This window comes from Schistocerca cancellata, chromosome 9 (genome assembly GCF_023864275.1).
Source record: "Schistocerca cancellata isolate TAMUIC-IGC-003103 chromosome 9, iqSchCanc2.1, whole genome shotgun sequence".
Classification (NCBI taxonomy): domain Eukaryota; kingdom Metazoa; phylum Arthropoda; class Insecta; order Orthoptera; family Acrididae; genus Schistocerca; species Schistocerca cancellata.
The window spans coordinates 21,392,566-21,406,434 of record NC_064634.1 but is presented as its reverse complement, the minus strand read 5'-3'; positions in this window follow the sequence as shown (position 1 = coordinate 21,406,434).

The window sequence follows — 13,869 nt, the reverse complement described above, 5'->3', positions numbered from 1 at the left end:
CACTGATCCCCGAATGGTGGCTAAGCTGTTCTCCACCAACACCTTTCTGCCATAGGTGTTATCGAGGTACATAGGTGAGCTCCTATGGAAATTCGAAAGTTGGAGAGGGGTACTGTTAGGTTGAATTCTGAGCAAGTCATGCCTCGGTAGCTCAGTTGGTAAGAAAACTGCCCACAAAAGCTGTTGATTCAATGATAAACTGTGGGGTCCATGCATTTACATATCCCTCATTATTTTGCTGACAGCTCCTACTGGAAAAAAGTGTCCCTTGCACACAAAAGAATCCCTTAAGGGGTCAATAACAATAAACCACTGACGATGTCTCTCACTGTACAACCAACTCTGAGATATATCACCTGAAGGAAAATGCCTGTCTGATGAAAGTGAAGGAGAGATGGTTGCAAAAGCAAAGGGTCAATGTTGGCAAAATAAAACAAAATGCAGAAACATGACAAGCTCCAGTTTCCTGGTCAATCAAACAAATATACTAAACTATGGGAAGGGACAAATATTTGTGCTCTATAGACAAGTAATCTTATTAACAGTAAGTGGAACTGACATATACCTGGCCCGCTGAAACATGGTACTTTAAGGTCACTCCACAAATTGACTGACAAACAAACACGGAATGCAAGGCACTGTGTCTTCTGAACCAACAACAGCACAACAGCAAAAGTCAGTTCCGAAATCAACGTTATCATGTTGCTGGCTTCTATGTAACCATTGGATGTTAGTGTGTAACCGCCTGCTTCTATATAGTTGTGTCGTGTTACCACTTTGACTACAGTTTTTGTTTATTAAAAAATTTCATCAAAAAGACATTATTCACCAAGTAATAATCTGCTGCAATGTGGAGTGCTGTTAAATAATTAGGCTTTAGAACTTGAGTTTTACAAGCAAGAAAAATAATTTGTTTCTGCTCGTAGGTATCCATCAGTTTCTGCGGACGAAGTTTTAGAGCTTACACTGGAAAACTCTAAGACTCAGTCAAAGAACTGCAATAAGGAAAGGGGGCTACTTCAATACTTGCAAGAGAATTAAGTAAACTGTGTGGAACAGCCCCTGTGGAGAAAACAGTGTACTTTTAAGTACTCCTGGAGAGAGAAAAAAAAAAGCAGCCTTGCGCAGTTACAGATCTTGATTCATCCAAACTGTTGCAGTTTGTCGGCACATTTACGGATATTATAGTGCAGTGATTGCTGGCAACAGACACTGCTGCAGAAGTGTGTATGACAAAGCTGCTGTTATATTCACTTGTGAAACAAAATAAGCCTATGGACACTTACATATGAGTAGATGAAGCTGCAAGGGAACTAGGTCATATGGTAATTAGGCTACCAACTTATCAGTCATTTCAACCCAATTGAAGTGGTTTGGAGTAATGTCAAACTTACATTTGAAATAATAATGTCTTTAACTACAAAAGAAGTGGAAAGGCTGTTACATTAAGTTTGTGCTACTGTAGATGCCACCTCGTGGAAGAAGGAAGTAGATCATGTTGGTAAACTTGTTGGAGAAGCCAAGACTACAGATGGTACTACATGTGATAATAAACAGTTAATGACTGCTGCTGCTGCTGCTGCTGCTGCTGCTGATGATGATGGTGATTGTTATGATGATGGTTTTAGTGTCAATTCTTGTATACTATAAAATTCTTTTCACAGTAATTATTTTTTCCATTGTCAGAAACACTTTTTCTGTTATACTTACGTATACATTATTATGCAGTGGCTCATATGTGTAGTGACCCGCATTCACAAAACATATTTCGGTACCAGAGCTGTGAGCATGTGCGAAGGCAGCTATAGCCAACAACATGTGAGCTGTCAAGTGACATATTTCAGTGGCCCATGTGTAGGTCAAGCAGCTTTGTGATAAACTTACTATATACTATTTCAGCCTTGCTCATTTCAGTTTAATATAAGGTAGATTAAACTTTGCATGGTATAACTCACCTGCACAATCTATCATTGGTAATTAACGGAATGACATGCTTTCGCAACCAGCAAAAATGCAGAGTCAACATTTCAACAGAGCTTGGCCTGACACCTCCTTTGGGAACAGGATGATACCCCTGTTGGGTGAAACGTTCAACCCACATAACACAATTCATAATTTCTGCCAAACTGTCATCATCACTGAACATTTCTGGGCACATTACTGCCAATTGCTCAAGACAAATGTTGACTGCAGTAACCAAAGTGTAGAGTTTCTGCAGCAGCAACTGTTGGCAATGAACGGAATCAACTTCACCTGCAGAAGAAAATCAATTAACTGTAAAACAAAGAGTTTCAGCAAATATCAGGTTATGATTTACTAACTTCAATTTATTAAAGATCAAAATTATTTAATTCAAAATTTAGAAAAACATTTCATTTAAATATCAGTGAAGTACAGAATAAAACAAATATGACGTCTTAACTTTTGGAAGGCAAATATGCCTCTATGCAGTCATTTTACGACCATATGTGAGGCATAAGTGGGTCACATACTCCAGTGGTATCTCAACTGTAACTGCAAATGTAGTACTCATGTTGCTCACAGGTCAGTATGACCAAATGGGGCATAAGCAATAAGAAACAACTTATTTGTTTTGTAGAAGATGCACTATGTAGCAAATAAGCCAATTAAACTATGTCTTGAACAATAAATGAAACTAAACCAACAAGAAAACAGAACTTTCTGAAGTCTTATTAGGTGTTGACACTGATAAGAACCTGGACTTTATGTTACATGTTACAGAACCTACATACAAGGTCTGTTCAAAAAATTGCACAAATTTTTTCCACACTTATCTTTTACTTATAATGTATGATCTCCTTTGAAATACTCTTCTACACAATTTATACAACACTCCCAATGCCATTTCCACTTCCAGAAGCAGTCATGGTATGCATCTTGCTGGAAAGCGCAATGTGCCGCCTGCGAATTTTCTTTCATCTTATCTATCATTGCAAATCTTCGTTCTTTCAATGTGGTTTTCAACTTTGGAAATAAAGAAAAAAGTCTGCAGGGACCAGGTCTGGCGAGTACTGAGGATGAGGTAGTACAGTCATTTTGTTTTTTGTGCAATAGCCACACACCAACTGGGATGAATGTGCGGGTGCGTTATCGTGATGCAAGAAGAATGAATTGTGTAGCCACATTTCAGTCCATTCCTTCTCACATTTTCCCACAAGCATTGCAACATGTCTCGATAGTGGCATGAATTCATGATGAATTAATCCTTCAAAGTCAAAGGAGATTATCAGCATGGCTTTGAAGTTTGATCTGACCTGACAAGCGTTTTTGGTCTTGGAGACTATTTCCCGGCCCATTCCGAAGACTGAACATTGGTTTCAACATCATAACTGTAAAACCATTTCTCATCACCAGTTATGATTGTCTCAAGCAACATCTTGTTCTCACTTGCGTGATCCAAAATTGCTCTTCACAGATGGCGACGCAACGGTCTTTCTGCTTTTCAATCATGAGCAGTGGGACAAATTTGGCAGCAACACAATGCATTTCAAGATGCTGTGTCAGGATTTCATGACAGTGTCCAACTGAAATGTTACACTCTTCTGCAATCTCTCTGACAGTCTGTCTTTCATTGGGATGCACAATTTCGTAGATGTTTCTGATATGAGCATCATCGGTAGACATCGAAGAGTGTTCTGAATAAGGGTCATCTTTAACTTCCGCCAGGCCATAATTTTAAACAGTGTGAACCATTCATAACTCTGAGTATGGCATAAGCACTCAGCACCGTAGGCTTCCTGCATCGTCTGGTGTGTCTCTGTAGCAGTTTTATTGAGTTTCAAGCAAAATTTAATGCAGATGCGTTGCTGCTCTAACTCTTCCATCTCGAAATTCGCAATCTGTGCGACACATAGTTCTACTCAAAACAGCACTGAATAATAACTAGCAGACATACAACAATGAAACTTGTGACAGTCACGCACTAAACACAAGCATGTTACGCTCCAACACACCATTGGTGTGAAATTACGATTGAACTGACCTTGTATCTAATCTCACCATATTTTGCATTACAGTTAAAATCAAATTTTTGAGATGAAAACGTTGATTTAATTTTCCTAATTTTCATACACTAACATATTCTGTACACCTGATCAAAACGATTGGGCAGATGTACTGTCATCAAGGACCGTCTCAAATCACATCATGAAATGAAACACAAGGAGATTAGTATCATGGTGTAAATGGCAAGTTTCTGAGATAGTGTAGTTACGAATTCTTTTTAAATAAAGATTTTAGAAAATCTAATAATAAACAGGGACAGAGATTTCAATTTAAATAGGATTTTGGGTCTGGCACATCCACCAAAGATGGAAAAAGTTAAGACAAAGTGCATTTCGAGGAATATCAGTATGGGCTCTGAAAAACAAGAGAGAATCAAAGGTCGTAATGGGCATCAGGAGTCGAACTCAGAATAAATAGTGTCATGGGGCCAACAGCAATTAACAGTATGGCTGGCGAAAGGCAGTCAGTATACATAACAGTAAAACTCACAGTACCTGAGGAAGATGGCTGGGTCACTCGTTGAAACATAGTACAGAAAATGTAAACAACTTGACTTATACTCAGCAGCAATCCATTAAAATCAGAAAGTGATAAAGGTAGTTAAACAATTTACTGCCAAATGAAAATAATACAGCAAAAATATGATCAAAGCGGTGGGATTCATATCCTGCTGGATGAGTATTTTTTATAGTGCAGGAATATATTTACAAGGGACAGATTAACTCCCGTGTATTCTTAAACACTTCACTTTCATAACGACTCATTGTATATGGTTTCTGAAACTGTTTCACTACTAGCTATGGTACTGGATACACACAAAGATCTTAGTGAATACATACTGCATAAAGGACCAACAAACAAATGTAGAAAATTTACTTAAGATGTTTCTTTGTTTATAGGCTTTTGCAGTTAATGTTAGTTTGCATAATATTCTTTCGGGCTGCAGACTGCATCATATTGTAAATGAAACAAAGTTTTGATCACTATTAATTTCGTAAGGGTATGTAAAGGCTCTGATGGAGGCCACAGGTGAAGTTACATGTTATTTTACAACAAGGCAGTCTACACCCTATAGAAATCTGTGTAAATTTTCCCTTCTTTACTAGCGATAGTATTTTAGTTCCACAGAACCAGCAACATTTCAACTTTGAATTTTAAACGTCTTTTACTCAAAAATTTGCATGAATAACACATGGAATTGCAGAATGAAAACATAATCAATCACTACTGTATAAAGCAGCACATAGTAGCCTCTTACCTTTAGTGAACTTCTGCGAGAGATCCAACAGTGTGAGACTAGAAGGCTTTACTTTTCTTTTTTCCATCTGCTGACTGATGAAGGTAAAATAATTTAAAAGATGTATACTATTTACTGTGGCACAGTAAGCATGCCAGTTAAGATTAATGTTACTGCACTGTTGTTGGGCAAATGGCAACCATCGTATATCCCACGGAAGTTCTTTCCAGTCACAGATATCGACTTCTTGCAGGCCCACACCCAACCGTCTCGGCACAACTATAGTGCCGAGCAATCTACAACCAAAAATATTAACATGACATCGTTATTTAAATCACAATATACCATAATATTCTGACACAAAAAATTAAATACTAATTTAGTATTTTAATAAATCACTTATCTTCCCAAAACAAAGTTTGACAAAAATTGAAAAAAATTAAAAAATGGAACGAAAATAAACATATGAGTAAAGCAGCCTCAAGTGAAATAACTGGAATGATAGCTGAGAATAAGCTTCAAGCTGGTGTACTATTTCACTGAATTTCTAGGCCAGCTAAACTCTTACAATTAGCATTTTTTTATTTTTTGTTGAGTCCAAAGAAGAGCTCTATGAAACTGTCTTATTTACTATGGATTAGCTCTTGAAAACATGCAATTTGATGCAAAAGAAGAATGGACACAACTACTGTCTCAGAGGGTAATTGAATACACACCCCACATATTCCAAAACATTATCGTGTTAGGACAGTATGATTAAAATTGGTGTCATAACACGCAATAAAATACACAGGAAACAAAAACTGCTACATACCTAACTCTTAAAATGAAACTACAAGCATTTCTAATAAAACACTGTTTCTATTCTGAACAATGTTTTCTGTATATATAAAATAAATGTAACTTAAATAATTAATAATAAACTTAGATTATAGAAATAGATACCTAATTTTAATTTGTAAACGTCTTTTGCTTATATTATATATTACTGTATCCACATTCTGATCTGTCCAGTACTCACTTCTGCAACTGTGCAGCATGATAACACTGGACCAATGAAAAAATCAAATCAAATTAAATTAAATTATCAGAGATTGTTTTTGTCACTTCTACATCAGTAAATTATTGTACCCTATCAGTCTAGGGAATATTACAAGTAATGGAAAGTCCAGGATTGAACAATAACAATATTATATTGTTACTCACCTCATAAAGCTGATGATAAGTCACAGACAGGTACAACGAAAAGACTTACATTTAACCTTTCGTCATCCAAAATGTCTTCTTCCAAAGTACACTCACTCTTTCTTGAGAGGTAGTAGTCACGTGTGAGAGTTGTTCTTGTGTGAATGTATACGTGTTTTTTACTTTAGAAGAAGGCATTTTGGCTCAAAGCTCTTCAGCAGTCTATTTGTTGTGCCTGTCTGCGACTCTGTCTCTCCTTTATGTGGTCAGTAGCAATCTACAAACAAAAAGACTGCCAGACATCATTCAGCAATTACACTAAGTCCTTCAAACAATGGAAAATGCAGAATGGAACAATGACTATATTAAGAAAAGAATAGACTGCCACTCACCATATGGTGGAGATATTGAGTCGCAGACAGACACCACGAAAAGACTGCTGAACATGTGAGCTTTTGGCCAAAATGCCTTTTTACAACACACACACACACACACACACACACACACACACAAAACCACTGTGTCTGGCCACCGAGAATGGACTGCAAACAACTGCAAATGATGGGAGAAGCAATCTCGGTGGTGAGGGTAGGCTGTGGCGTGGAGGGGGAGGGATAGCATGGTAGGGGTGGGGTATGGTACAGTGCTGCTTGTGGGAGCATACAGGAACGTGATGGAGAGTGGGTAGGGCAGCAAGTGCAGTTGGGAGTTTAATTGGTGAACATGGGAGGGAAGGAGGGGGGCGGGGGCAGGGAAGAAAAGCAGAAAAGAGGGAAAAAGAGTGTGGGTGCATTGGTGGAACAGGAGACTCTGTAGTACTGGAATGGGAGCAGGGAAGGGGATATGTGGATGAGAACAGGGACTAACAAAAGTTGAGATTAGGGGGATTATGAGAATGTAGGATATACTGCAGTGAGAGTTCTCACCTGTGCAATTCAGAAAAGCTGGTGTTGATAGGGATGGGCCATATGGTTCAGGCTGTGACATAGTCACTGAAGTGAAGAATATTGTGCTGGGCAGCATGCTCAGCAACTGGGTTGTCCAGCTGCCTCTCGGCCACAGTTTGTCTTTGGCCATTCGTGCGGGCAAACAGCTTGTTGGTTGTCATGCTCTCATAGAATGCAGCACAGTGGTTGCACCAACTCCACCAATCAGACTGAGCCCAAAACCATTTCACTCCTCCATCCAACCATGATCCACCCCCACTGCCCCAAAACAATCCCTGTTACCATTACATACTTTCTTAATCTCAAACCTTGCCTCACCACCATTCCCCAAATCCCTAAACATGGAAGCTAACCTTACATCTGCAGAAAGAACTGCAATCCACCACCTAAAAACTGATCCCAACCTTACAAGCCTATCTGCTGACAAATGCTCCACCACTGTGATTTTGAACCACAGGGATTACCTGGCAGAAAGACACTGCCAGCTGTCAAATTTATCCACCTACAAACCCTGCCACAGTGATCCCATTCCAGAAACGCAGCAGGATATCCAGTCTCTCTTCAGATCCTAGACCTCTCACCTGAGTCCATTCTCTCCTCATCGCCACCACTCCCCCACTCCAACCTTCTACACACTTCCTGAAGACTGTAAAACCAACCACACAGGACACCCCACTGTGGATGGTTACAGTACCCCCACTGAGAGAATCTCCACTCCTCCTATACAAAAGACACCAACCATTTCTACTGCCCCTCTACAGTTCATGTTCATTAACATACTGTGCCCTGCTCATCACTACTGATGCCACCTTCCTTCACATTGATATCCCTAATGCCCATGCTTTTGCTACTACTGAACATGTATCTTTCTGAATGCCCAAAGCATTCCAAAACCTCCAACCTCTTTCCTGGTCACTATGACCAACTACATCCTCACCCAAAATTACTTCACCTTTGAAGGCATCACCTACAAACAAATCCATGGCATGACAATTGGCACCCACATGGCACCATCCTATGCTAACCTATTTGTGGCCCATTTAGAGGAACACTCCATAACAACCCAGAAACCCAAAACCCATACCTGGTTCAGATTCACTGAGGACATCTTTGTGATCTGGATCAAGGGAGAGGATCCCTATCCACATTTCTCCAGAATCTCAACACCTTCCCCCCATTCACTTCACCTGGTCTTACTCAACCCAACATGCCACATTCCTAGATGTCCACCTCAAAGATGGCTACATCAGTACCTCCATCCATATCAAAGATACAAACCATCAGCAATACCTCCAGCTGCCACCTATTCCATACCAAGAAGTCTCTTCCACACAGTTCAGCCAACTGTGGCCATCAAAACTGTAGTGTCAAACAGTCCTCCTCCAAATATACCAAGGGCATCACTGAGACCTTCACACCCTCTCAATGGTGTACGGAAACAGATATCTGGTGCCTTGTCTCTCTCGTACCCTACCAAATTCGTGAAGTCTCAAAGTGTGGTTATAAAGAGCCCTCCCCTCATTACTAAGTACCACCCAAGAATGGAGCAACTGAATCACATTCTCTGCAAGGGTTTCAATTACCTTTCGCTGTGCCCTGAAATGAGGAGTATCCTACCCACTATTCTTCCTTCCCCTCCCTCAGTGGTATCCCCTTGCCTCCTGAACCTGCACAACATTCTCCTGCATCCCTACTCCACCCCTACTCCCAACCTCTTGTCTGATCGCTTACATCTCTGTAACAGACCTAGATGCAAGACCTGTCGCCTACATCCCCCCACTAGCACCTACTGCAGTCCAGTCACAAGCATCATCCAGCCCATCAAAGGCAGGGCTACCTTTGAAAGCAGTGATGTCATTTACAACCTAAGCTACAACCACTGTGCTGCATTCTACATTGGCACGATAAGCAACAAGCCGGCTATCCAGATGACTGCCCACCGACAAACTGTGGCAAAGAGACAGCTAGACCACCCCCTTGCAGCCCAACACAACGTTTTTCACTTTAATGACTCCTTCACAGTCGGTGCCACCTGGATCCTTCCTACCTAAAGCAGCTTTTTCGAATGGCGCAGGTGGGAACTTTCCCTGCAACATATTCTACATTTCTGTAACCCCCTTGCTTCAACCTCTGTTAGTCCCTGTCCTTCAACCGCCTATCTCCTTCCCTGCTTCCACTCCGGCACTACACAGTCTTCTATTCCAACAACACATACACAGTCTTTTTTTTCTTCTTCTTTCGCCTCCTCCAATTCTCACCTTTTCCATCCGTCTCCCCTGCCCTCCATCTAACCTCCCGGCTGCATCCAGCTGGCCTACCCTGTCCCCAACCCGCCCCTGTACATCTCGCAAGCAACTTCATTTCTTCATTCCCTTTCAGTTTTCTGTATCTTCTATTTTCTGATCAGCATCCTGCAATGGCAAGACTTTTGCAACTGTGGATGACTACAGAAGAAGCATGGCTCAATATTTCTGTCGGTGACTGCCAATGACTGGTGGAGTCCGTGCCACGTCGAGTTGCTGCACTACGTCAGGCAAAAGGAGGTCCAACACAATGTTACGAGGTACCCCATGACTTCTGTCATCTCAGTTTGTGTGTGTTCTCCTGCTTCCATTTGGTGAGTTTATTTTTTATCTATCCAATTACATATTTCTATATAATAGAGGGAAACATTCCACATGGGAAAAATATATCTAAAAACAAAGATGATGTGACTTACCGAACGAAAGTGCTGGCAGGTCGATAGACACACAAACAAACACAAACACACACACAAAATTCAGCTTTCGCAACAAACTGTTGCCTCATCAGGAAAGAGGGAAGGAGAGGGAAAGACGAAAGGATGTGGGTTTTAAGGGAGAGGGTGGGGGTGGTGGTTAGTGTTTAACGTCCCGTCGACAACGAGGTCATTAGAGACAGAGCGCAAGCTCGGGTTAGGAAAGGATTGGGAAGGAAATCGGCCGTGCCCTTTCAAAGGAACCATCCCGGCATTTGCCTGAAACGATTTTACGGAAATCACGGAAAACCTAAATCAGGATGGCCGGAGACGGGATTGAACCGTCGTCCTCCCGAATTCGAGTCCAGTGTGCTAACCACTGCGCCACCTCGCTCGGTCGAGGGGAGAGGGTAAGGAGTCATTCCAATCCCGGGAGCGGAAAGACCTTAGGGGGAAAAAAGGACGGGCGTACACTCGCACACACACACATATCCATCCACACATATACAGACACAAGCAGACATATTTGTGTGTGTGTTTGTGTTTGTTTGTGTGTCTATCGACCTGCCAACGCTTTCGTTCAGTAAGTCACATCATCTTTGTTTTTAGATATACAATTACATATTTCTGATATGAATTCACCTGGTTCTACTCTAAATCCCATGCCACTTTCCTTGACGTTGATCTCCACCTGTCCAATGGCCAGCTTCACACGTCCGTCCACATCAAACCCAACAACAAGCAACAGTACCTCCATTATGACAGCTGCCACCCATTCCACATCAAACGGTCCCTTCCTTACAGCCTAGGTCTTCGTGGCAAACGAATCTGCTCCAGTCCGGAATCCTTGAACCATTACACCAACAACCTGAAAACAGCTTTTGCATCCTGTAACTACCCTCCCGACCTGGTACTGTTCAAATAACCAGAGCCACTTCCTCATCTCGTCAAACCCGGAACCTTCCACAGAAGAACCCCAAAAGTGCCCCACTTGTGACGGGATACTTTCCGGGACTGGATCAGATTCTGAATGTGGCTCTCCAGCAGGAATACGACTTCCTCAAATCCTGCCCTGAAATGTGATCCATCCTTCATGAAATCCTCCCCACTCCACCAAGAGTGTCTTTCCGCCGTCCACCTAACCTTCGTAACCTCTTAGTTCATCCCTATGAAATCCCCAAACCACCTTCCCTACCCTCTGGCTCCTACCCTTGTAACTGCCCCCGGTGTAAAACCTGCCCCATGCACCCTCCCACCACCACCTACTCCAGTCCTGTAACCCGGAAGGTGTACACAATCAAAGGCAGAGCCACGTGTGAAAGCACCCACGTGATCTACCAACTGACCTGCCTACACTGTGATGCATTCTATGTGGGAATGACCAGCAACAAACTGTCCATTCGCATGAATGGACACAGGCAGACAGTGTTTGTTGGTAATGAGGATCACCCTGGGGCTAAACATGCCTTGGTGCACGACCAGCACATCTTGGCGCAGTGTTACACCATCCGGGTTATCTGGATACTTCCTACCAACACCAACCTATCCGAACTCCGGAGATGGGAACTTGCTCTTCAATATATCCTCTCTTCCCGTTATCCACCAGGCCTCAATCTCCGCTAATTTCAAGTTGCCGCCACTCATACCTCACCTGTCATTCAACAACATCTTTGCCTCTGCACTTCTGCCTCGACTGACATCTCTGCCCAAACTCTTTGTCTTTAAATATGTCTGCTTGTGTCTGTATATGTGTGGATGGATATGTGTGTGTGTGCGCGCGAGTGTGTACCCGTCCTTTTTTCCCCCTAAGGTAAGTCTTTCCGCTCCCGGGACTGGAATGACTCCTTACCCTCTCCCTTAAAACCCACATCCTTTCGTCTTTCCCTCTCCTTCCCTCTTTCCTGATGAGGCAACAGTTTGTTGCGAAAGCTTGAATTTTGTGTGTATGTTTGTGTTAGTTTGTGTGTCTGTCGACCTGCCAGCACTTTCATTTGGTAAGTCACATCATCTTTGTTTTTAGGTATATTTTTCCTTCGTGGAATGTTTCCTTCTATTATAACCATCTTTGTTTTTAGATATACAATTACATATTTCTATAGACGACCCCCCCCCCCCCCCCACACACACACACACACACACTGCCACTGCCACCTGTCACCTCTGGGTGCTAAGGACCAACTGTGGCTGAATCTGAGGCGAGCATGATCTTTTCTGGGTTGGATAGTGGGTGTGCAGAGGTGGCCTGCGGCAAGATGGGATGGCAAGGTAGGGGTAGAGTGCAGGGGTGTGGTGGGAACAGCATATGGCTGGTAGGTGCAGAATCATAAGGGCGGGAGCTTGTCAAAGAGGAGAGGGTAGAAGTAAGGAAGGGGAAAGGACTATGTAGGTGCACTGGCGGAACACAACGCACGTGTAGGGCTGACACTGGAGCAGGGAAGCGGAGAGGCAGGCGGAGGACGTAGACTCGCGATGGTGACGCCAGGGAGACTTTGGGAACAGAGAATAGGTTGTAGAGAGAGTTACAACATATGTGATTCAGAAAAGCTGGCGTTTGTGGGAAGAATCCGGGTTGTGAAGCAATCATTAAAGTGAAGCACTCCACGCCGGGTGGCACGTTCACAACTGGACGGTCCAGTTCTCAGCCTCAGTTTGTTGGTTTGTTGGACAGACAGGTCGTCGGTTGTTGTGCCCACATAGACTGCAGCAGTGTTTGCAGCTTAGCTTGTACATCAAGTGGTTGCTTTCGCAGGTGGCCCTGCCTTTGATGGGGTAGGAGGTGGTTGTGGCAGGGACTGGAGTAGATGGTAGTGGAAGAATGTATTGGACAGTCATGCATCTAGGTCTATTCCAGCGATATGAAGCACGATACAAGGGATCGGAAGCAGTGGTGTAGGGATGTGCAAGGCTATTGTGCGAGTTGGTAGGGCATCGAAGTACCACTGTGGGAAGGGTTGGGAGGATAATAAACGTAGCAGCTTTGAGACATATTGTATGAGAACTGTCTCATAGCACTACACCAACAGCAATGTAAAATCTAGTACAGAAATCTAGAAAAAAATGTGTAGTGGAAAGCACTGCATAAGAATAAGTGCAAGATTTCATTTAAAATACACGATCCTAGCTCAAGCTTCAATTACTGACAATCAGCTAATAAGAGGACAATAGAAACTGGAAAGTGCACTAACAGACTTACCCCTTGCAATACCCACGGGAGGGGGAGGGGAGGGAGGGTGTACATTTTGCCCACATTTTGAAGAAATTGTAATCTTGTCAGTTACATTCTATTTTAAAATTTTGAAAAAAAATGTTTTAAATTAATTCTTATGCCAGAATCCATACATGTTTTAAATTTTTCAGTGAAACTTTACCCAAAAATTTAAGTCACAGCAGCAGATGTCAGTTTCCCTGCAAACACTGTATTCAATACTTCGATGTCCAGGGCCTTACTTACACATCAGTATCTCTTTAAAAAAGTATACTGAGAGTAAAAATCAACAACAATAAATGAAATTTGCGATGGGCATAAAGAAAACCCCCACCCCCACAATAAGTGCTATGGAAAATGGCTTGGTATATGTAGACACAAACTATGCCCTCAGAACGGGATGGAACAGAAACTTCATATAGTGAGACTACATTCTTATATTGTATTCATTATTTTGCATCATGCATTCATTCATTCATTCATTCATTCATTCATTGTGTACAGCAGACATGAAGGAGAATGTTCAAAGATGACGAACAAGTTAAAGTAAACA